The following is a 24304-nucleotide window of genomic DNA, read 5'->3' as shown; positions in this document are numbered from 1 at the left end:
TATCCAATTGTTTGAGATTTTCCTCTGCATTTTAATCTTAAAAGCTCCTCCTCCCCTGTATTTGCTGCCAGCTATAACAACGGAGAGCAATCACATCCTCTATCAGTCTTCAGTCCAAAGGAGCTAAGGTCTGGCTCAGATACAGGTGTGAATGCAACCCATCATTCAGTGGTTAATAAAGATCCTGTCCACCTACATTCACTTACTGCATTCAGAGTAGATAGGGTGAATAGATATTTTCACCCTATAAAATTTTAATTATGAAACTAAAAGTACAAGTTATATAATCAGCTTTCAACATCATCTGGCATTCCAGTTCTGCTTATATTAATGTTCAGCTTCCAGTCATTAAAGGACAGATTTGCTCTTTAGTAAACAGAGCAAACAGCTTTGCAAATTAAAATGATACCTGACCTGCCCTCGAGTATCTTTAAAGTGGGCCAGATGTAATGGAATGTTCTCACCACTGCCTCACTAAAACACGTTTGGTCTTAGCATTTAGGACTAACCTTTCCTGCAGTGATTAAATACATACTCCAGTCAGAGAAAGAACATTTATTTGGGATGTGGAAACTAATCTCAGGCCCAACCAAAGTTTATAGTGTAGCCATTCCACTCAGGAGACAGTTGTGGGTAGCTACGTCTCACTCCAATCAGGGAGGAAATCCCACTGGCATTAGCAGTAACATTTCAATACAGAGAACAAACATAAAAGCCGCTCTGGCAGGTGTTGCTCCTTGACTCTGGCAGTTGCCCCTTCTGTCATGCAATAGAGATCTGGCAAGAAGACTCCATAGTTTGGAACCACCAGCCAATGCAGCTGTCAAGCCAGGCTTTGCTATTTGTGCTGCTGATAGCTCCTTTCCCTCCACCCTGCACCCTGCAAAGCCTCCCCAGACCGTGCTCTTCTGGGATTTGTCTTCCTGTGAGGGTGGCAGTTGTCAGTTCAAGCCAAAAATCCCTTTTTATCATGTGTTCAGATACCAAAACACTGAAGGGGAAGTGTTTTACTCCCAGAAATGAGGGAAATAAACAGCTTCAGAGCTTATCGTCATTTTCCTAAAATAGTTGTAAGTTAAGCCAACAGGTTTAAGTAACAAAAATTTTAGGAATGGGCAACTTTCAACTTTTGACCTAAGACATTATGCCAACTTATTGCCTCTCATCCTGCCCTAGTTGACAGAAGGGCAGGATGAAAGTGTCTTGCCATAATGCAGCATTCAGTTGACTTCCCTGGCCCCACCCAGTGATGTTTTCCAGTTTCAGTCTGTAAGTCTCCCTGATTTCCTGGAGAAGATGCATAAAACATTCTCTCCCTTCCTCTTGCTGGGTATACACACACAAATTTTTAGTGTAAGTGGAAGGGAATTGGGAAAAGAATCAGGAACTTGTTGCATGTGATGTTGCAGACATGACCCCTTGGTATTTGGTAGTCTGCTCTAAAGCTAACAAAAAACCGAATTTTTGAAAGTATTTCAAAAATATGTTGCAGCTTTTAGTTGCCTAGCTCTCACAAATCCTACTATTTCTTTTTTAAACTGTTGACAAAACCAGGATTTGCATAAATCCTCCCTTAAATAAAGATTTCTGCTTTCCTATGAGGCTAGTTAGGATATGTGACATTTAAATGGCAGCATTTCTACATTTTGTGGACAAAAAACCCAAAAACTTAATTTCAACCAAAGCAGTATCAAGTTACTCTCATAAAGCATACCTTCCACTTCAGATAAGACACTTATATCATCAGATAATTACTAAATCAAGGTACATCAGGATCATTTCTTTGACATATATTACCAAAAATAAATATTCAGTCATTAATATCAAAGAACTCCCTCAGTGCACTGTATATCCTAATGCCTCTGGTATGTGAGCCTCAGACTTACCCCTCCTTAATTTAAACACTTCGTGGAAGTACCCAGTAGCCAAAGGGCTCTGCTTAAGTCTTGCCCAACTTTACACCTCCCCTGTATACTCCCTCTAGCAACTGTGAGTTGCCTCAATGGATAGGTGATGCCAGAGGGTCATTCAGCTCACCTGAGATCAGATATCCAAGAGTGTTCCCTTGCTATATTAACTACAGAGCAGGTTTTAAATCTTTTCCAGGCCTCCTCATGATCCCCAAAACATGATACACACTGTATTCATGCAGCACCTCTTAGGAGCTCTCCTCATGTCTCAGAGAGCAGGACTTTGTTGCATGTTATTAAACCATTGTAAAATTTCCCAGACAAGCTTAGAAAAAATATATTGAGTAGTCCTGCCATAGAGAGACCTAGATTGCATGCCCTCCGCTCTAGTACTTCAGGTCAGAGTCTAAACTTAGGGTTGGAAGTAAGTAGTTCTGGTGCATCTATGTGAAACAAATGCATTTCCATTAATGTGGAGCTCCTGCTCCACTTTCTTCTGACATGGCAGTAATGGTAAATATTTGCAAGCACTAACTTCTCAGGAGAGCTTTACTCTATACAGGTAAATCTGAAAACTCCTTAGACATCAAGTAAAAAAGATCAGCTTAGGGGCACCTTCTTGTCAAAATGTAGTAGTAAGGCTTGTCTGCACAGAAAAAAACAGCCTGAAATAGTTATTCTGCAATAACTATTCCACACACAGCATTCCACCATTGCTATTTTATAATAGTACCCCTAGGGACACATGGCTGAGTTAAACCACAAAAAGGCACTCTTCAGGCAGAGTAAAACTGTCCCCCCCACAGCGAGTGTGGACTTGCTAACTCTGGCGAGCTCTTGGTTCACTCCCTAGTACACTTCCCATTTGCATGCACAGCTGACTGAGCTTTTATTGTCTTCTGAATTTTTAGTCTGAAAATTTGATATCTAACAGAACCCTAGAAATTAGAATAAGACTTTCAGTAACTGGCCATTTCAGTCATGTTCCTGCCAATTATTTGCTGCCATGCAGGAACTTAAATGTTTTGTCCAGTTGAATTTTCATGCTTGCAAAACAGGAAGTTCTGATCCTGCCCTTTGGAGTCTAATCTACAGCACAATAGAAATCATTATTAAGAAAGATGCCTGATAATCATCCATAATTCACCTCTGCTTGGTCCTGTCCTACTCCTTGCACTCCGTTTCCCTTAGGGAAAGGCCCCTTTGCTGTCTTTGCAGAATGCAGTTGACAATAAGGGCTTTGTGGCTACACCTTGGAAAAAAACCCAAACAAATGGTCATAGTGGTGCCAAGGAGTTCTATTGCCAACAAAAGCACATGAAGGATGGTCTGGATGTCTGAAAGAAGGACCACTGGAACGACCTGGAGAATGACAAACACTTACAACCCCTCAACTGGAGCCCTATATCAGATGTGTTCATTATTCTAAGACAAGTGAAGCCAGGTTACCCAAACTGCTCTGTAGCTAAATATATGACACATAAATAGCCTGTTGTTTTCTTGCCAGTACAATATACTACCTCCTCCCCCACCTTTCCTTACGTAACCTTGTTAAATAAAGACTGAAGAACCCTGAACAGCACAAGTAAAAACAGGCCATGGATTTAAAAAAGGGGTGTGTGAATTGCTTCTGACAAACAGGTCTTCCTTTGCTGGAAGGGGACTCAGGGATTTTCATTAAGGAAAAAAACACAGCACTTTTTGTCCTGATTGTTTCAGAACAACATTGCTGTAACAAGCACTTTCACCTGTAAGTGGAAAAATCCCAATATATAGAATAAATCTAAAAAGCTAGTAACAATAAAACAATATCTCCTGCAGTTTTTTTTCAATACAAGATTTATTCTATTTGGTTCTGAGAACATTGCATAACCCTTGTAATATTATAGCTTATTGCATTGCCTCATCATACTGCGTGAACTTGTGCTGTGACACGTCCACATTCAGATCTATCAGACACGCTGGCAACACCTATGACACAATAAACCTGAACTATGTTAATTCAAGCTTGATGGGACATGTGGCATTCCCATGTACTGGACTAGAACCCTTCTGCTGTACTCTTCCGCCAGGCAGTCTCAGACCACCCTGTGTTATACACTGTGGACCTAGGTACCAGTAGAAGGGATTAATCACATTGAGATAAGGCAAGGGCAAGTGGGCACTGGGCAGTGGTACCTATTCAGCCCACCCTTTTGGGAGCAGGTCATGGGAAGATGAAGTCAGGAAGGAGTCTCTATTGTTTGATATTCCAGTTGAAGGAAAAGTGAAAGGTCCAGGTTCCAGTTCCAAAATTATATTATTTTTAACTTTTGTAATTGCGCAGTGGAACCCAAACTACACAAAACACCAACTGTGTCCTCAAAAGCTCATTCATTTTCCCACTGCTATTAGTTGCCTGTTTCTAAAGGAGGCTTTTACATCTGCAGGACATTAGAATATCCTGCAGCATTTGTGAGCAACGCAATGAAGTGAAGAAAAGCTGAGAACAGTTACCTTGGGACTGAGAAATGATTTCATAGTCATAATCAGCTCTAAAGTGCCAGTCTGAATGAAGCTGCAAAATGCCCAGAAAGAGAGCCAAAAGAGGTCTGTATGCCTTTTCAGTCATCCTGGGTCTCCTGTTCTCACCAGCTCTGCCACTTTCTCAGCAACAACCCTTCTTGTTTTGCCATTTTTTTCTGCCCTTCACTCCAACTACAGTTGATAGGGTCTAATACATTTTAATAGGGTTCAAAGCACAGCCACATTAATTCCCTAATAGCTTTCAAATGTTTCTATCAATGCTTTTACGTCTTTAGTAATAAGAATGTGGAAGTATTTGTAGTCTGTAAAATAAAAGGGAAAATTGGCTTCAGACATAAGTTTTACTGCCAATAAAACTGTATATAACCATTTGCCTATTTTTTAACAAAGATGAATTAGTAGTAGAAACTCTAAAAATAGTCTGGAAAAAAAGCTTAGTTTTGTCCTCTTGCCACCTTTGTCTCCTGTTGCAGTAAGGTGAGGCTGAGAAACGTGAGATCTTATAGTCTTCCAAATCTCACTTTCCTGCTGTGCCTCCCTGACTGGGAAGAATCACATTCTTCCATTCTTTTCACCACTGCTTCTCAGCAAATCAGTTCCAAACCATCTAACACAATTAGAAGAGCAGGAGGGCAATGGCTTTGAATTTACTTTTCTTTCTAATTTTAGGAGGTAATAAGGTTATTTAGTACACAGATTCAGATTATTCATCATGACACTGCAACCTGATGAATTTTGTTTCTCTTCTGCTTTCAGAATATCTAAAACCAAACACTGATGGAAATGATTCAGAAGTGCTCATTCAATAGCTCTCTCATTGCACATGTTTTAAAATTGAGGATGAAAAAAAGCCTAGCCTGAATACTTCATAAGTATGAGTCAGGGTTGGTGTTACTGTGAATGGTCAAATAAATCATCTTTTGGGAATTGTTTCTGTTGTCTGATAGGACAAATAGTTCCAGCATGATCTTTGTTGTGTACAATTGTACAAATGTAGCAATCTGATTTTAAGATTATCCTCACAGGTAACTTTTGACAGACAGTCCCTGCAGTCAATTATCTCACTGTAGGTATCAGACTGACTAAAAAAAATCTTTTAGATACTGATACGTTTCTCTACAAAACTTACATGGGCATTTTTACTGGAGATTAAAAGGATGTCTCAACTGAGAATAAGTTAGTAGAAACAAAAATACAAACCCCCACCTCTACAAATGAAGTGGGTTCTTGCACTGATTTAATATATCCTCATAAATGGGTGCTCTACATGCTTGTGTAAATCCCAACCCCAGAATGTAAGTGCTTCCCACTGATTCAATACAATAGAAGCTCAGTATTGATGAACTGAATCCAAACATTCACATAAATATATAGGAAATTATTTCATGATTCTTTTCATTGAGCTCTAATTTAGAAAAGTGGAGATTTCATGCTTCTTTTTAAAAATAAGATAGAAGTAGGGACAGGCCCAAATGCCTACTTTTGAATCTCAATCCAAATCTTATTTTTCCCAAGGTTGAAGTTTACTTTGGCTCCAATACATTGATTAAGATTCTTCAAGATGAGGGAAAAAAATTTTTTTCACAATGCACCAAGTGAAACAGGAATGCAAAGCACTCTTTCCTCATTTGTCCAGTCATGGAAAATGTTAGCACTGGTCCTGATTACCTCTAGCCAAGAAACATGCAAGGATTTCAGCCTTTAGAAAAGCTCACGTGACTAGTGCCACTCTCTTTAGAGAAGTGGAGATCTCCTGGTTGCAGAAGAGGAGTATAAGGCTCCTCCAATAACAGGACATATCCACTAACTTGATCCTAATGAAATCTCATCAGCATGTGAGTTTCCTCATATGTTTGTCTCATTTGCCAGAACAGGAAATCCACAGAAATTACTTTTCACCAAGATTAACCCAAAATCAAAATGACAGCTCTAACCCATTTTATGTAAACATCAATATTAACATGAAGTAAAACCATTCATGGGATGCGTTCCACTCTGCTGCTTCTTCCCAAACTGAGCCTTTGCACTACAACACGGTTAGTAGAGGCCTGAAGACAAGCAAATTCTGCTTCCAAAGGTTGAAGCCAGGTACTCAGCATGATCCTGTAGTATACAAATTGAGGCATAATATCAGATAACTGAGAACCAGTTCTGTATGTTAAACCACTGGACAGTTTTGATACACTTAGACTAGTTGTTCTCTATGCCTTTCCTGTTGTTACTTTCTTTTTTGAAAAAAAAATGAAAGCTACAGTGTCCTTAGTTCCTCATTTTTCTCAGAAAAATCCCTTTTTTTAAATTTTGAGCAAGAGAACTCACCATTTTTCCTCTAGAAGTACACCTGGAAATAGTCCTACACCTATGGGAGAGAGAGGGCTATATAGGCAACAAAAGTACTGAGGAAAGGCAGAAAGGAGGATTCACAACTAATGTTTCCACTTTGTTTCCTCTAAGCAAGGCAAGTAAACCTGTTAACCTCTTTCATTGCTAGAGGTGAAAAGCTCCCCTGACCCTAAAATATGTCATTTGGCAGTAGGTCTGCTTTGCTGTGTCCCCTTCGTTCTTATTACTGAAGAAGAAAGACATCCCAAATCAGAGCAGGCCATCCTGACTCCAGTCAAAGCAGGTTGAGAGTGCAAAGTGTTTTTTACCGGTTGCAGCAAAGAATAAATCTGCTCTGGAAAATGGGTGGTGGAAGATATAGCCTACCTTGCCGGACACATAGCAATTTTACAAAAAGGTCTTGCCCGAGAACTGAATTATCAGATCTTCTGTTCCTTCTTGTGAAGCCTCAGAGTTGCTTTTCTTTTCCCTGAGGAACGGCTGTGCATGTCAAATGTTAATTTTATCTTAAAGTTCCTTGTACAGGCATACAGACCTGAGAATCGTACTGTTCTCCAAAGTCTGATTTGTTTAAAACTAATTGTAAGACAATAGTATTTCTCTCTTGACATTTGTTTTCCTGTTAAAGATAATGTTGGAACCCGTGACATGACCACATCCAGCTGCACCAGACACATCAAAATCAGTGACAGGATGAAACCAAATTACTAGGCCTTTTTGTGGCTGGGGCACCATGTGATGCATCACAATGCAAGATGACAATTGAAACATTTTAAACTGTAGTTCAAACCACAGCAAAGAAAACCTCAGGACTCAAGATCAGAGAGAGAGAGAAAGAGAGAGGTGTTTGCAAACTGTACAAGAGGAAGGGATTTAGCTCTCTGCTTCTTCACAGGTTCACCATCTGATTTGCTGCCAATTGCCCAAAGGGCTTTGACATCTGAAGGATATTACACAAATATACAGCACTTGTGAATAGCAGAGGGCAAAGGGAAGCATTTAGATCATATGTGCAAGAGATCTAAGCATTCCTATCTCCCTCGCCACTGCCTCCATGGGCAGAAATAACCAAGCACTGAATGGGCCATGAGGCTGGCAGGACTGGGAGAAGATGAGGTTACTGTCACATATATGAGAAGGAGACAGTCTGGCTAAGACTTTATCACAACAGTCATCCAGAAAGCAACTAAAAGAGCAGACTTTTAGAGTAGGCTCGCTCTTCAAAATAGACGTATATAGAATATTAAAGATGGAAAAACTGTTCCGTGCTTTTGGGGTAGTAAATTCAATACAAATGTAGACAAAATAATCAAATAGCAAGCAGTTCACTAAGCTATGCTTTTCTGATTAACTGTCCAAAGTGACGAGGGGATCCCTTTCTCAGTTTGTAATGTAATTCTAAAAAATATAAAGAAATAGCTTGCTTTTATTTCTAATGTGCAGGTCTAAAATGTCAATTCTTTAGCAGAAATTGACACAGTCAGAAAAGTGCTTTTTGCTTTCTGCATCTCTTTGATACCCAAGATTAGCCACGGTCAGTTTATATGTACAAAGTTTGGGGGGTTTTAGGCCTCAATGCTGCAACAGCATACTGCTCTGAAAGTCAAAGTCGTGTTATTCCCAGTTGGAGAGTTATTGCTACCAACAAAGACTCCATAGGCAGATTCTGTGCTGATGTGTGGTAAGTGCAAATTCTTCGTCCATGTTTTCAAAATGTGCCATTGCTTAGCTGAACATTACCCTTGACTTAATCTTCTTCTGTGAAGCACATCTTCTTCCATGTCAGTTCAGTGGTATCTCCTGGACATGTAACAGCATTACTAAATATCCCTCAGATTGCCCCTCTCACATCATGTGTATTCTCTCACAAATTTTTACATGCCTATGTGAAGAAAAGCATAACATTCCTATGTTTCTGTCAGGGCCTAGGAATGTACTCTATCTTTGACCTCTGCAAAGCAGTCAACAGTTATTGTCCCATTTTGCCTTTGGTTACAGCTACCCAGATATTTTTCATTTAAGGCATAGCCAAAATTTCTTTTCAGCCAGTTTATTGTAACTGTAATAGGTTTGGGACCTGGATTTGAACGTTAGGCCTAGAATATGTGGAGCTATTCCAGTGCTGTAGAAGCCAGAAGATCTTTCATCTGTGGTTGGGTGGGCCAAATGAAGTTGATGGGGCTAAAAGATAAGATGTTTATTTTTGTGTCTAGCAGAGATCTCTCAAGAGTGAGGAAGGCCTGTCAGGTATACACGTGGAGAAGTATTTTTTTCTGGTAGTAAGATTTCAGCCATCATTTTTAAATTTAATTTTTAATTTTGCAACCACCTGTTTTAAGTATTCAAATCTCTATGAACAATTACATAATCACACTGGAAAGAAACTTCCATCCAACAGGTTTGTTTCAGAGTCTTGCTTTGTTTCACCTCTGAGACAGCAATGAATGATTAGTCCCATATGTATGCAGCATACAAGAGTCTTGGAGCTCTGTGCATACAAGATTTGCTGTGTAAAGTCATTATTTTTCCCCTTTCGCTCATCCTTAGAATACATATCAGAAGTATTACCTCCTGCTGCAAGATGTTTGCAAGCAGTTTAAGTTGAACAGGAGAAAGTGAGCCTTCCTACTCATTATATGTAATTTTCTTTTGATTTGTTTTGATTCGTCTTAATGGTGATGGAACAGTATGTAGGTGTGGGTGTAGATGATGGGGTGGGTAAATTTTATGGAGAATGAGCTGAGTAAGCAAGTTTGAAACTACCTCTCAAAATGATTCTTCATACAAGCCTTGGGGAGGCAATCAGACACTTGCTTTAGAATCCCTTCACAAATCCCCACGCTCTGTTTCACAAAATTGTGAAAGCAAAGGATTGTGCAGCCAAAAATAAATGGCAATGTCAGCTCCTTAAGCATAGGAATTTGGCTTGTTACTATGAAGTCTGTTGTCAATAAAACCGTGTGTCTTCTAGCCCAGAAGACCACATATATCATGTGTGTCTGCTCACATCTAAGGCTGTTGACTCACCTCAATGAGGCAATCATCTCACAGCGTTAGCAGGGTTTCCCTAGTCTGGCCCAGAGCTCTTGAAGTTGAGGGAGCTGCACAGAAAGAAAGGGTCAAAATTGTAGAGCAAGTCTATGGATGGAACAGGGCTTTCATCCATCCCATCTATCCATGGTCTCATAAGAAACTCAGCTAAATGTCAACAGGCAGCTCTAAGTTTTCCACAATCCACAATGAGGGAACCTAGAAGACAAAAGGGGTTCAGAAAGAGGAGATACAGGTAAATGCCCCAGCAGAACAACTCTGCTGAAATCACATGGCCACAAAGCTGAAGGGACTGGAGAACTGAAAGGAGGGGAAGAGATCTCTTATAAATAAGCAGATGTCTTGAAATTCCTGAGTGTATCAACAGGTTGTCACAAGTCCTGCAAATCCCACCCACTCAGCAGAAGAAACCTATGAAAATTCTGCAGGGGGAACTCAAGAGCTGCTTTCAGTGGAAGGAAACAATCTGGCCTATAATTAAGTTTTCATCTCCTGTTATTTATCCAACATCATAGCATCTCATCCAGCATCTACCTTGCCGACGCTGTTTATTTAGTTAGTTCATTATATTTCTCTTTAATTTGTTGCAGTTGAGCTGAACACAATGGCTTAGAAAAACACCATTCCAAACACTTTCATCATCGCAACTTTCTAAATGTCCCAGCCCTGCTTGTTGCCAAGCAGAGAAAGAAGCATTACTGTTTCTGTCACACTTGACTGCAGTCCTTTGCCCCTAAAACTGCACCCACACTTGCTCTGGTACCTGCCATTCATTCATCCTCTGCCAGCTTTCAGAACTGATGAATGTGGAGGGCAAAGGAAGACCTCAGGAGATGCATAAATGCAGGATGTAAAAGAGAAAGAGATGAGTGACAGAAAGATAGCGACCGGCATTTGGCACACCCTGCTTTTCTAGATTGTAGTTTCACATTATTCTTTGTAAGCTGGATTTTTTTTCCTGACTGGGGCTGGGACCATCTTTTGTGTGATGTGGTAATAAAGCTTCAGTTACAACAGGTACGGGGCCATTAAGCAAGACTGCAAAGGGTCTCTGATCAGTTACAATCAACAAAACTTGAATGAGTCTTAATTTACTGTGGATGAAACTGTGCCAGGATCTGCATCATGTATGTGCACCAGCTAGACATGCACAGACCTGTGACATATACAGCAGTAAATACCATCCATAAGTAAGAAAGCCAGGGAGACCTGGTAGTTCAGGTCCTGTGTGCCCTGTAGATGATTGGAGACAGCCATCTTGGTATGAAAAACAACAAAATAATGAGGATCAGCAGGTCTGATTCTGATTTCAATTATATTTATGTAACCCAGGAGTGACTCCATCAAGATGTGGAGCAGTAATGGTGGAAACGGAGTGGCAGGCCAAGAATCTGTCTTAGGTAAATAGGCTTCATCCATAACACTGCCAGGGCATTGTAGATGGTTCAGTAATTGGAGGTGTGATGGCAGCGCAGTCATGTTCTAGCTAGCTTCAAGAGTATGGTAGGGAATCTGCAGCTGCGCAGGCTGTGGAAGGAGCTCCATATGTGTTTTGGAAGAAGGGAATGAGAGCCATGAAGCTCAAACCCGTATCTTCCTGGCTATTGTTAGTGTTAGATGAAAGCTGGTTTCAGTGCATCTCACATGCTGCAACTGCAGCTCTGACCACAGTGTAGGTACAGCGTTGGAAGCTGGCAGACGTAAGCTGTGCTTACTGTAAACCTTAGCTAAGAAATGCACTTCTTAAAGGAACACGCCAGGTAGTTCCCAAGAAGTTTGAGGTATTGCAGATGAGAAAGTCTTTCCACAGACACAGAAGGACTTTTTTTTCTTTTTCTTTTTTTTCCCCTTTTCTCTGGCAATCAGATGAACCAAGGGATGGTTTTGATTCAGAATCTGGAGCAGATACGGGGAGGATTGATTCATGATCCTTTTCTTTTTTTCTTTTTTAATGGGCTGACAGACTCTGCTCCAGGCTTGTGTTCCAAAGGCCTGATCCAAAACCCACTGAAGTCAATTCTTGTAGAGTGCAGTGTGCTGTGAATCTGGCTGCAAAGTAGTGCTCAACTACCACTCTGTAAAGAAACAGGCCACCAATTTTTTCTTAATTGCCACAACTATTAAACAACTCCTAAAAAAATCTGCCATGCCTTCTTCCTGCCAAAGCTTCCTGTCCCCTGTTCTGTACCTTACTTTTCAGCAGCTTGGCACTCCCCACTCATGGATCACCTGGCATCTGTCCTTACCCTGTGGCAGGAATACCTGCCTGGTCCCACAGTGTGCTTTTCAGTTTCCTTTGTTCCCTTCACACTGTTCCCAGTCAAGCTCACGTGGGCCTCTGAAATGAAAAGGTAACACTGTGTAACAGAAAAGAAAAATGTAAGCAACCAAGATGTGCCTGTAGCAGGAATATTTTCTCTCATCTTCTCCTGTTGCAAAAATCTTTGGCATTTGTATGTGCACACACACACACCCTGCCCATCCTTTACTGTCCTCTTTGCTATAATGACTGCATAAGATTGAAAACTCCTGAGGGCAGGGTCCTGGTGTACGGCTGGCTCTCAAAAGCATAGTCCACACCTGGGCTGTTGTTTTAATGATCAAGGTAAGGCTACCAGTCAACATACCACATTACCACACTGAACAGGCATCTGGTCCTTACACTGTAAAGTCAGAGCCTCAGAAAATCCTTTCAAAAATCCCACCTCAGCAGAGCAGTAGAGGTGTTTGCGTACATTTAAACATGTAGCCCTAGGGCTGTGCAAATAATGAGCTTTATCAGCTGAGCTGCTGGGCTAAAAAATTGTGGGGTAGAAACACCTCAGTTTGGACAGAAAAGAAATTAAAAGAATCTAATTGGTCTCACTGAAATGAAAACCTGTAAAATGTCATTTCATTCAACAGAAATGTTGCATTTGACTGAAAATTAAATGTTTCATCTTGGGAAATTTTGAGAGATCCAAAGGAACACAAGAGGCCAGATCACAGAATCCCAGAATGGTTGAGGCTGGAAGGGACCTCCCGAGATCATCTGGCCCACTCCACCTGCTCAATCAGGGCCACCTAGACCCAGTTGCCTAGGACTGTGTCTGGGTCATTTTTGAATATTTCCAAGGATGGAGACTCTACAGCCTCTCTGAGCAACTTATGCCAGTGCTGTCATCCTCACTGTGAAAAAGTATTTCCTTATGTTCAGATTCATGAGTACCTTAAGGGTGGGGTTGCTGGTATCCTTCCCACTTAAAATACCAGGATAAAAGCTGGAATGCAGGTTTTAATGCCCATGTCTCTCTCAGGGGTGAATAACCAAGCAGGTTATGAAGATATCCTAAGATGAGGATACTGCAGTCACTTTCATTACTTTGTGCAGACAATTTGGTCTTCACCGGAGCAACACTGAAGACTATGCTCTCCACTTCCCAGCAGGCTGGCCTCATTGTCATGACTCTGAAGCCATTTAACTCTCTTGCTACATGACTGTGTAAGTACTTTAATATAAACAGAGAAGCTCCTACAGGAGAGACACACCTCAATGTATTTATAACCTCATGGCTAACAGTGACTTGAGAGGTTGAATATGTTGGTGCAGGTCTAAAATCTCCACTGGTTCAAGGCAGAGGTCTGTATGTGAGGACTTTAACCCAGGACATGTTTTGTAGGTTTTTTGCAGCAGAGGCTGCCCAGTGTCCTCCTCTTGGAGCTATCCCATTTCTTATAAAACATCTAGATAGTCATGGAGGAAGAGTGTGAAGAATGACTCCTGACATGCTAGTTAAAACATTCTCCTGGAAGGTGTGACACACACGACACTCAACCCTACTCCAATTAATGTTTAATTGTTTACACAAAGAGGACAGTGTAAACAGGAATGAAAGACCTGGCCCTCAGCTCCCATCTCCTGGATTAGCTGAGAGGCAGCAGGCTAAGAGAGAGAGGGAGGGAGGGGGTGGAGGATCAGCTCCCCCGGCCCAGGCCACTGTCTCCCATAGGTTGCATTTCTTCTTGTGGACTTTTGGTGAAATAGAGTGCTCTCCATCAGCTCTGTGACCCCAGCCCTCTACTCCTGATGCTATTCATGGCAGTCAACCTCAACCCACAAATAGTTTCACACTGACAAAAAGTTGCCCAACACATTGAGTCTTCACCAGAAAAAATCCACCAGCTCCACAGGACCATTCACAGCCAGGACAGACGGCTGTGTACCCCTGTCCTTCTGAGTGTCCTTCAGATTGCTGAAGCAGGCCAGGTAGCCTTACATCTGTGCTCTTTTAAGGTACTGCTGTCAGCTTGCCAGGCATTTTAAAGTGTTTTGAGTGCAATGTCTAATTTACGTGCTAAGTGTTTGCACAATGCTGAGCACAATGGGGTCCTGACTCTGGCAAGGGTGCCCAGACACTGCTATCATTAACTGTAATTATGACTGATTACCTAAATCACGGTTCACGTCATGGGACAGACTCTTCCCCATGCACAGAGGCTGTGGGGGCTCTGCCTGAGCACAGGGCCCAGCCTGGGCCGCCAGCCCTGCCTCCGGCAGCCGGGCAGGGGCGGGCAGGAGGCTGGCAGGCAGTGGGCAAGGGTGCCCTTACCCGTGCCTCAGCCTCTGCTGGGGGCCCTTATGTGCCTAATGGCGGCTCTGCCAAAATATTCTTACGCTCTTCCCCTCAGGAATATTTATATTTATATATATATATATATATATTTATATATATAAAGCGCCTATCACCATATTGATAAACATTCTTTGGAACCATTCTTGATGGCAGAGGTAAGAACAGGAGTCAGTCTGTTAGTACCTCAGCACTTCTGTTTCCAACCAATTTTTTTTTTTTTTTTTAAAAAAAAGCCACAAGACTGCTGCCAGCCTGCCTGGCTGGTGTTTAATACTGCTACTCCATCAGGGTTGGAGGGAGACCTATTGTGAATGGCAACAGTTTGCACTGTGACTTCTCTGACTGGCCAATGTCTGCAGCACCCTTTTACCTGTGTGAGGAGACATCGGGACTTGGGGGCCACGTATACATCACGTCTTAGGACAGGCTTATTAAAACAGATGGAGAGCTATGAAATGCTGGTTGCTTCCATCTACTAGGCCTTAATTTTGGCACATGCAAATTAGTGAGCATTGCGTATTGGAGAAAGTATAGAGAAGAAAATGATAGCTGCTCATTTTCACATACTTAATTAGATTCTGATAATTACTACTTCATATGTTTTAACTCTGTAAGAGCAACACATAGCCTGTGCACATAGCACTGCACCACATGGCAGTGAATAATTCAGAGGCTGAGTCAGTCGATGTACATCAAACTGTTCTACATACATTTATCTGGCCTTCAAAATGCGCTGTTTTTCAAGGCACTCTGTGCACTTCATGGACATCTACTTGTCCAATGTGACACTCCTGCCAGTGCTGGCCTTGTCTTTTCCGCTGCGCTAACAAGAAACAAAATTAAACAGAAAACATTGTCTAAAGTGAAGTCCAGGGTCACTGACATAGCTTTCAAAGCCAAAGCTGGTTTAGGGTTGTTTGATTCTCGAAGCATCACTCAAACCACTCCACGAAGTCAAACTTTATCTTCCAGCTGGAGAAACAGTGGCAGAGGACAAAGCCGGGAGCAGGACTTGGGCTCTGCAATTTTAGCATGGCAGACAAGCTTGTTCAGGAGAGAATCAGGTGCGCAGTAAAACCTCACCTGTGTGTGGTGAAGGTTCACCCCCAAGCCTCAACTGTATCATTGCTGTTGCTCTCACCTGTCAAGTGTACATATTCCAAAAGCCCACAATGATATTTTCTATGAAGCTGTATAAGACTGTTGATATTTCTGATTTTCTTATTGCACCTTTTGAAATTTATATAAAATGGTGTTTTGTAATACCTTGGGCAGCAAATTATGAAACCAAAGCTGCTAGTCTATGATTTCAGTTCTGGTAGCGGGATGATGTATTTTGCCCTTGGACAAGGCATGATTATCTATGGCTGCTGTGGCACTGGGATGTAGCCAGCACTTCTTCCAACTGAGACTGAAATGTTTTTAAAATAACCATAGCAGAAGTAGCACAATAACACTGGAGATTTTAAATTTTAGAGTTCAGCAAAAACATTTTGACTTCCCTCTATGTGATTTTTCCAGCTCATTTTTCAAATCTAAAATATTTTGCTGATATTGTGTATTTAGAATAACTTCTAAATTTCCAAATTTATGCCATGATACTATTTTACACTTGCCTCCCAGACATTCAGCTCATCACAAAACCAGGCCATTGGACTCTTTTTGCTTTGTATCCATCTAAGCCACTCTTAAGAGTCATACCAAGGTTTTTCACAAATGCTTGCAAGATTTCATCTCCTTACTGTGTACACAGATAGCACTGAACAGGCAATTTCCCTTTAAAGGCTTTTGGGTATTTTTTAATCAGAAAAATATTTATTTTTAATCTCTTTGCACAGAAGAATTGGCCTGCTGAACAAAGAAGTTTTTTTCGAAAGTTGAAAAAAGCTTTCCATTTTAACATTTGCATAATGAGGTATTTATTTTCCACTTAGAAATCGCTCTCAGTGTAGAATTTTACACTAAAGAATGAAGTTTAAAGTAAAAAATTTTGAAGCCATCTTTTCAACTTCACTTTAATGAAATGTCTATCTTGCTTGATGAAATGTCTTGCCTTGATGCACATTTTCCTGATTATCCTCCTGAGCTTCCTTCCAAGAGGACATCTTTTTGTCATGGGTTAGGCAAGGAAAAAATGTAGAAATTTCAAAACCTCTTTGAGGACAGGAAGGCTATTTCTCATCTTCCTCCACTGCTAAATACTTTGTGATCCTTAGAGGGGGCAGTGATATACATAGGTGGCATTCCTGTGGTGGACTCAGAGAGCAGCTGGCTTTTGCTAGCTTTGCTGTGTGGAGGCAAACCTGAAACCTCCACTGGGCTAAGCCCCTCCATGCAATGGGTTCGGGTTAACCACAGGGAGCAGAGGCTCTGCAGAAGCAGGGAGACTGCGGCCCCTGGGTGGTACCCAGGAATGTGGCTCACGGTATATGAATGGCTCAAACATTTCTTCCAGTTCTACACTAATTGCTTTTTAGGTCAAAAAGGCAGATTTCTCCTGAATATAGCAAAATGTTGACAAACTAAATGTCAATTTTGTGATAGAATTTATTACTCTCCCATTCAATGGAGGGACCAGAATATGAAATGCAGAGCACTGAAAAACACCCTGAAGCTATATCTACTGTGATACAGAGGGAATTTTGGCTACATCCTTCTGAGTTTCATGAAAGGAGGACGCGCATCTTCCACCTTAAAAGAGGAGCAGCAGATGGGGTGTGTTGTCAGCCTCTTTGCCTTTGGCATTTAAGCTTAAGGACAGTTTTTGTTAGGTAACTTTTACTCTTACTCATAGCAGAAGGCATCATATCCCAATTTCTCTCTGAACAAGAAGAAAAGAATTGCCCCTCCTGAAGTACTAATGCTCTTAGTAAATTCATTGTGTAATACTTTCAATATGCTTATATCCTTTCTAATTGCAAAAAATAAAATAAATTAAAATCAAAATTTTAAAATTGCACCATACTGTCAAAAGCCATAAAATGACCTAACTTGATGGCATAGCTGTGCTCTCTGTTTTGATTTTCAAAGCCATGTTTTCTCAGCAAAGCCTCCAAACAGCAAAAACATCCAGCATTGCAGATGTTTACAATTATAGGCAACTGAATGAGAAAACAGGCTTCATTTATCAGTCAGGATTTTGGGTTTGTTTTTATTCGATGTCATACCTACTTGTGCACCCTTCCATGAAGCTGCACAACTGCAGCTTTTGAGTATTCTATTTCATGATCGTAATAAAGGGGAAAAAGGTCTTAATACGTTTTCACAGTCTTATTACCTACTTAACCTTCCAGCACCATTACTCACCTAATTGCAAGCTTTACCAAAAAACCCTCATACGATATATCCTGTTGTGAGTTCATAACAGAAAACCTCTTAACAATTAATGGGATTACTCCAAACCAAACATTGACCTTGACAATCCCAACAGATTCCTGTTGGAAGCTATCAAACTATAAAGCCTGTTGCTCTCTTCTAATAAAGAGATTCATCTTAAATTCCTTCTTCCTTCTACATGTCCAGTGTGAGGGCCCCATGCTCTTCAGAGGTGGCTGAGTAACTCTAGAGATGCTGCAAAGTCCTTTTCTCATAAGTCAAGCAGCTTCCCCTGATTTAAAAATAAATGGTGGTGAATTCAAAGTACATGGTGACCCAGACAGTTATCTAGGTTAAAACAATGTCTTCTCACTAAAGCATCAAAAAAAGCCACGTCCATTTTTATTACATGTAACTCCAATCCAGAATCCAGAGGTCTTTGCTGTATTGTACAAAACCAGGCACAGTGGTTTGTGCTTTTGCTAAAACACAAAGTAGCTTTTTTAGAAGTCCTTGATCTCACATCTTGAGATGCTTTTATGATTTTTATCTCTACCACTGTCATGGAACACTGCTGCAAACACAGAAAACTTTCAGTCTTGCTCCAATGAGGAGATAACTCCCAATCTCTGCACCAGTGAAGTACCAGGCATAGGGTACAGCTAAGTCTCAGAGACAATTTTGTTTACCTGGGCTTCCTGCCAGCCAAAATTTCTCTTTTGAGGTGTTACGGTTAATTTTCTTACTTTTCCCTTCTTTTTTTTTTTCCCTCCTGTACTGCAAGCTAACCCAGAAAGACTAAGTGTCTGTTGAGGGACAGATTGCGCCTGAAAGACCTCCTCTCTCCATAACCAGACAAGCTGAGTCTTATGGGAGGTGAGAACTCAGTAATTGCTGCCCATCCCACATCCCATCAGGGATCAAAGGTATTGCTGGACATACAGCATCAGCCTCACTCCCATTCTAGGAGGGCAGGACACATATGGGATGCATCCAGGCATGTGCCAATACCCCACACTCATACACTGTCCCAGGGCAGGTAACAGATAAACAGGACAAGGCAGCCCAGGCTCCCTCCTTGCAGGCTGACTGGGCAAAGCTTGGGCACGGGCTTATCCTCCTTCTCACTTTGGAATTTTGTCTGCGAGGATGAAGAAATTTCACGTTTTCTGCAGAGGTCCCAAAGCAGCCAAGCAACCCCTGCTGCCCTCTTGTTGCCTGGAAGGCTCAGACAAACATCCCCTGTTCATTGACAGGTCAATGCACAAGGAACCTGACCCTCCTCATGGGCATCAAACCTCCAGCACATGCAGTCACAGCGGATCACCTGATGCACAGGAACCTGACATACTTGCTAAGCATGTGTCAGCCATCTGTGTGGTGCATGTGCAGCTGATACAGTGCATCCCAGCTGTGTCAGTCTTGTATGTGTATGTTATTATAGTACTCAAACCCTTATTTCTCCAGGAGATTTTCCAGGAAGACCATCGAGTGTCCTACAATTAAAAACTCCCTCTCAGTACAAAATAGTCTAAACTTGAAGAAGGTCTAGAAGAAGTCAGAGCATGTCGGAACAACGACGTTTTGATGTGTTGTCTTCCCGCTGGAAATGTGCCACAAGAACATACATGCAGAGACTGACAGTCTTCCTTTATGAGAAACTGAAGTTGTTTCAGCATTTGAAACTAAGATTGCATATCAGCACAGCAGTAATGCTTCTTTTCCCTGTGTAGGAAGACTATTTGTCCTTTTGTAGACTAAAAATTAAAAGGCTCTGTTTCTACTGTCATAAATGACATGATAAACCAGGTGTAACTGAAAAGCAGACAATGGGTGTAGTACATCATGCTCAAACAAACCTACTTGAGAAACCAGCCACATAGGAAGGATCTCTAGCTCTGGGACCAAAGGATCTCACAAGGAATACCTGAGCTGTAGACCAGTGTTAGCTGGGAAAGTACACAAGGAAAATATTGCTATATACCTGGCTCCTTCTCTCCTCTTTTTTTAAAACGTCCATCTAAAATAGCAGGTGAATTATGCCCTAAAAGTGCCCGTTTCTCTCTGTCTCTCTCACTAAGAATCTCTAGCTGAAATGTAATTCCCTACACTGTACATATCCCTATTCGGTCAAATCAGGGTAAGCTGACTCTGAATTTCCATGGAAAGTTTTGCTTTCCATACCAGCGCAACCAGTATTCATACCCTTGGACACATTCAAATTTTGGTGAGATGAACCTCCTCCCGTTCCTGTAGCCCAAGCACCTCTGTTGTTGGACCTTGGTGTTTTATGTAGGTAATGCAGAGCTGAGTGCTATGGGAGTAGAGGAGAGGAGAGGAATCAACCTGTGGTAAATTGTCTTCTTTTCTAATGCCCACAAAAGATGTGTAAAGACTTGGCTGATTTAATGAAGTGCATCTTACTATGGCCTGAAGGAGAAATGATGTGAAAATATTGCCCTTGTACTTTACTCCCTGTGTGAAACACCTGTTATGAAAAAAATACATTTGGAGAAGAGTAGCTTTAGCTAACTTCAGCTGTGTAAAAGCTAAGAACATAGTCCACACCAGGTATGTTGGCTCCCAGCATTTCTCGCAGGGACAATTCCAGAGGGCAATTACTCCCAACCTAAGAAGGTCTCAAATGTTTAAAGGTACAAAGTGTTTTTATGCTTCATCCTCTAGATTCTTGCTATATGTGGGGAGAAAAGCAATCTTTCAATGTCCTGCTTCCTCTAATGAGCTACAGAAATTACTAAATTATTTAGTTATCATCTCTGTGCCTGAACAAAATCATTCTCCTCCTCCTCTCCCCTTCTCTATAAATATTCAAGACTATTAAATGCAAATCTCTGGGTTATGATGAGCCAAATTAGCTTAAGAAGGCACATGGACCAATTTGTGTCTAACCTCTGTTGTCAGGTACTTAGCACTGTGACAGATGTGCCATTGGAGCACAGTTTTTAACCCCACAAACCAAAGCAAAGCAACGCTGGTAGCACTGTTACTTGCAGTGCTACCCTGAGACAGGGGAAAGACAGCATCAAATTCTGGTGGCATTTTTCCTGGAGAGCTGCCAAAGGGAGCTGGGTAAAAGGCATGGGATCAGTTTGAGGGTGCTTGGCCCTGGGTGAGTTTGGTATTATGCCTTGTTGTACAAACTCCACAGAGAACTGACACAAATCCTTCTCTGCCCTGTGCCTTAATAATCAATTCTGATGGAGAGTGAGGGCGCACTGTAACTTCTGAAAAGAGGCAATTTAAAGTCTAGGGTTTTAAAAACATTACATTGTATCCTGTCTCCTCTTTTTATGGTGTTCTTTCAAAAACAAAAACAATGAACGATGGGACTAGGATAGGCTTTCAGTGCACAACATGGACAAAAGAAGACTGCTTCAGGAACTCTAACTTTTCAATTTCCTATTTTCTCTAACATTAAATTAACATCAGTTTTCTTACATTTACTCAGTTAAAAAAAAAAAAAAAAAAAAAAAGCTGCTTGCATGTATCTTCCAGGCAAAGGTCCAGCACTAGGACTGTGTTGGAAACAAGTACCGTTGTTAGACTGCATGGTCGGTCACAGCCAGGCTCTCAGGATGCTCATAAAAATCTGGGACTCACTTTCATTATGATCAAGTGTGTGGATGCATGCAAAGCACATTTACATCACAGGGCTCAGTGAATGCAGGCGCATAATAACATTTGAAGAAGACAGCAAGAAACAGAGTCAGTTATGATTACTTAATGAACAGGCTGCTAGTCCTCTATTTGACATGTGATTCTTTCTGCCTTAGCAAAAGTGACTTTAAAGCTTTCTTTATGTCATGGGATTTGGGATTTGTGTGTGTGCAGGCCTCCAATAATTAAATAATAGACACATCAGTAATGGAATAAAGAGAAAGACAATCAGTTTTGATTAAAAGATCCTAGTCTCTTTTAATGTCATCAGTAGGAATGGCACAGGCCAACATATGTTAACATCCAGCAACTATTTTTTCTTTCCTTTTCTTCCCACCCCCCCCACCCCCAAGAAAAAGTGGTTCTACCATGCCAGATTACATCATTTTCACATACATTCCACATATGGCTCTTCCAAAAATTATAAACACAGATGCAGAACCATAGTTTGTTTGGCTCCTGCCCCTGAGAGTGACACCCATTCAACCACTAGCTGCAAAAGAGCTGTGCTGCAAAACTGAGGTAATGTGTGTGCCAAGAGGAATTGTTTCCACTGGGAAGCAGAACTGAAGTGATTCCAGGGTTTGTGTTTCTTCATGTACCTTGTCTGCTAAAGAGTGCAGAGGTCAGCATAGATGGTCTCTTTCTGGACACTGGCCCAAGTAGCCATTGGATTCAATGGGCCTTGTGGCCATCAAAGGCTTTTGTGTGTCTTGTTAAGAAACGTGGACAATTACAGCATTCCTGGAAATACATTAAAAGGACTCTTTTTTCCCCACTTCCTTATCCGATAGGTGTATGAGATATTCCAAATGCTTCAAAATCAAATGATGGCTACAGGCTTTTCACAGAATCCCAGAATGGTTGAGGTTGTAAGGGACCTCTGGAGGTCATCTGGTCCAACTCCTTGCTCAGGCAGGGTCACCTAAAGCAGGTTGCCCAGTACCATGTCCAGGTGGCTTTTGAATATCTCCAAGATATTCTCCAAGACTCCATGGCCCCTCTGGACAACCTGTGTCAGGACTCAGTTATCCTAACAGTCGCAAAGTGTTTCCTGATGTTCAGGCAGAGCCTCCCATGTTTCAGTTTGTGCCCGCTGCCTCTGGTCCTGTCACTGGGCACCACTGAAAAGAGCCTGGCCCCATCTTCTTTATACCCTTCCTTCAGGTATTTGTACACACTGATAAGATCCCCTGAGCTTTTCTTCTCCAGGCTGAACAGTCCCAGCTCTCTCAGCCTTTTGTCATAGGAGAGGTGCTGCAGTCCCTGCTTTTGCAGAGAAGTGTCTTTAGCAGCATCAAAGGTGTGTTGTTTGAGCCTTTGCAATTTCTTGTCTATCTACGTGTAAAACTCCAGAAGCCCACTTTCTACTTCTACTAGCTACTCCTTGTGTTTAGTTCTCATGTAGCCTATTACAGAGCATGAGACATGAATACACCTTTCTCACAGAGGCTTTGTTTCTAATATGTTGCATCTTCTTATCAAATATGTCTGAAAGTGCTTCATTGCTTTGCTTACAGGGTTTTAAAAAATCCTGTAGTGATGAAGACAAACAAGTGACTGACTGCTGTAGTGAGTTGATTTATGGTTATTGCAACAGACTGCTGTGTTTTACCCAAAGGACATCTTTTGGGTGTTCTTTTTTTACTCCATTTTCTGAGTAAAATATTTTTGCAAGCTCACAGGAGCAAATAGGCAGATTTTAAAAATTATTTTAGGAACCTATCTAATGCCAAAGGCAGTTAAGTATCTAAGTGTACTTAAACATCTGGGCCAGAAGAACAGCAAAGCCAGATAAACCAGCTAGTAGGGCTATCACAGGGACTAGGTGGTGTCTCTGAGCAGTCTAGAATTAGCCTAGCCTAAACCAGATGGAAAGCAGGGCCTGTCCTTTTAATAAGTATTTGCCTAGTGACTCACATCATCAGGGCCCCCACCTCTAACTGGAGCTTTTCAGACTGAAGCTGCTGGGGTGCTATTACTAATAATAGTATCAGAAGCCGTACTGCAGAGGGGTAGATACATACCCAGCAGTCACTGCAGCATAATAGGGTGTAGCCAGCTCCAAAGGGGCTCTGGACAAGTTCCACCTCGATGATAGAGCTTGGGCTGCTCTCCATGGCTCTTTCAGATTGCATCTAAACACTCCTCCCTGGAACAAAGTCCTCAGGCACTTTTCTGCTTCAAAGGCCGCCTGGATAATAAGAATGAACAAATGCTTTGTCGTATATGTTGGAAGAAAGAAGACACATTTCTTGAGTATGAGGCTCCTTGTACATACAAGATCTTCCCTGAATCTTTCAGCTATGTCTAGTCTTCCCACAGTTATTGCTTGGCTATTCTTTGCAGCAGTTGCCCTGGTTATAGCAGATCTGTGGTTATATTGGTGTTAATACACTTTGGACCCACAGTGCAATTCCACCTGCAAAATAACTAGATCTGCCTATGCCAAGTCTTCCCAGCCTTGCTCCGCCAGTGCATCGAGCAGGATAAGGACTCAAAAGCAGCATTATAACTGCATGGTATCCCCTGTAGTCTGGGAACAGACACTGCTCTGACAGCCGCTGGGGACACTCTTTAGATGCACTTTCCTCTTTCCCCCTTAGCCTGACCAAGTGCAGTGACGACAGTAAGAGGCGTGATGGTAGCTGGTGAGTGAAACAAAGTAAAGCGAGTTTTCTTCATCAGCTTTCATGTGCTCTTGGTTTGGTCCCTATGGCAGGGAGAGAAACCAAGTTCACCCCATTGCTTCTGCACCCTCCTGAAGCCATTCAGGCAGCCCTGAGAGAAAAGGAACATGTCCCCCTTGTTTTCTCACTAATATTCATTGCTTTCATGTCAGACAGCAGCTTAAGAAAAATGTTTGCC

The sequence above is a fragment of the Falco biarmicus genome, chromosome 6 (genome assembly GCF_023638135.1).
Source record: "Falco biarmicus isolate bFalBia1 chromosome 6, bFalBia1.pri, whole genome shotgun sequence".
NCBI classification, from domain to species: Eukaryota; Metazoa; Chordata; class Aves; order Falconiformes; family Falconidae; genus Falco; species Falco biarmicus.
The sequence above is the reverse complement of the archived record's forward strand: the minus strand, read 5'-3'. Positions refer to the sequence as shown.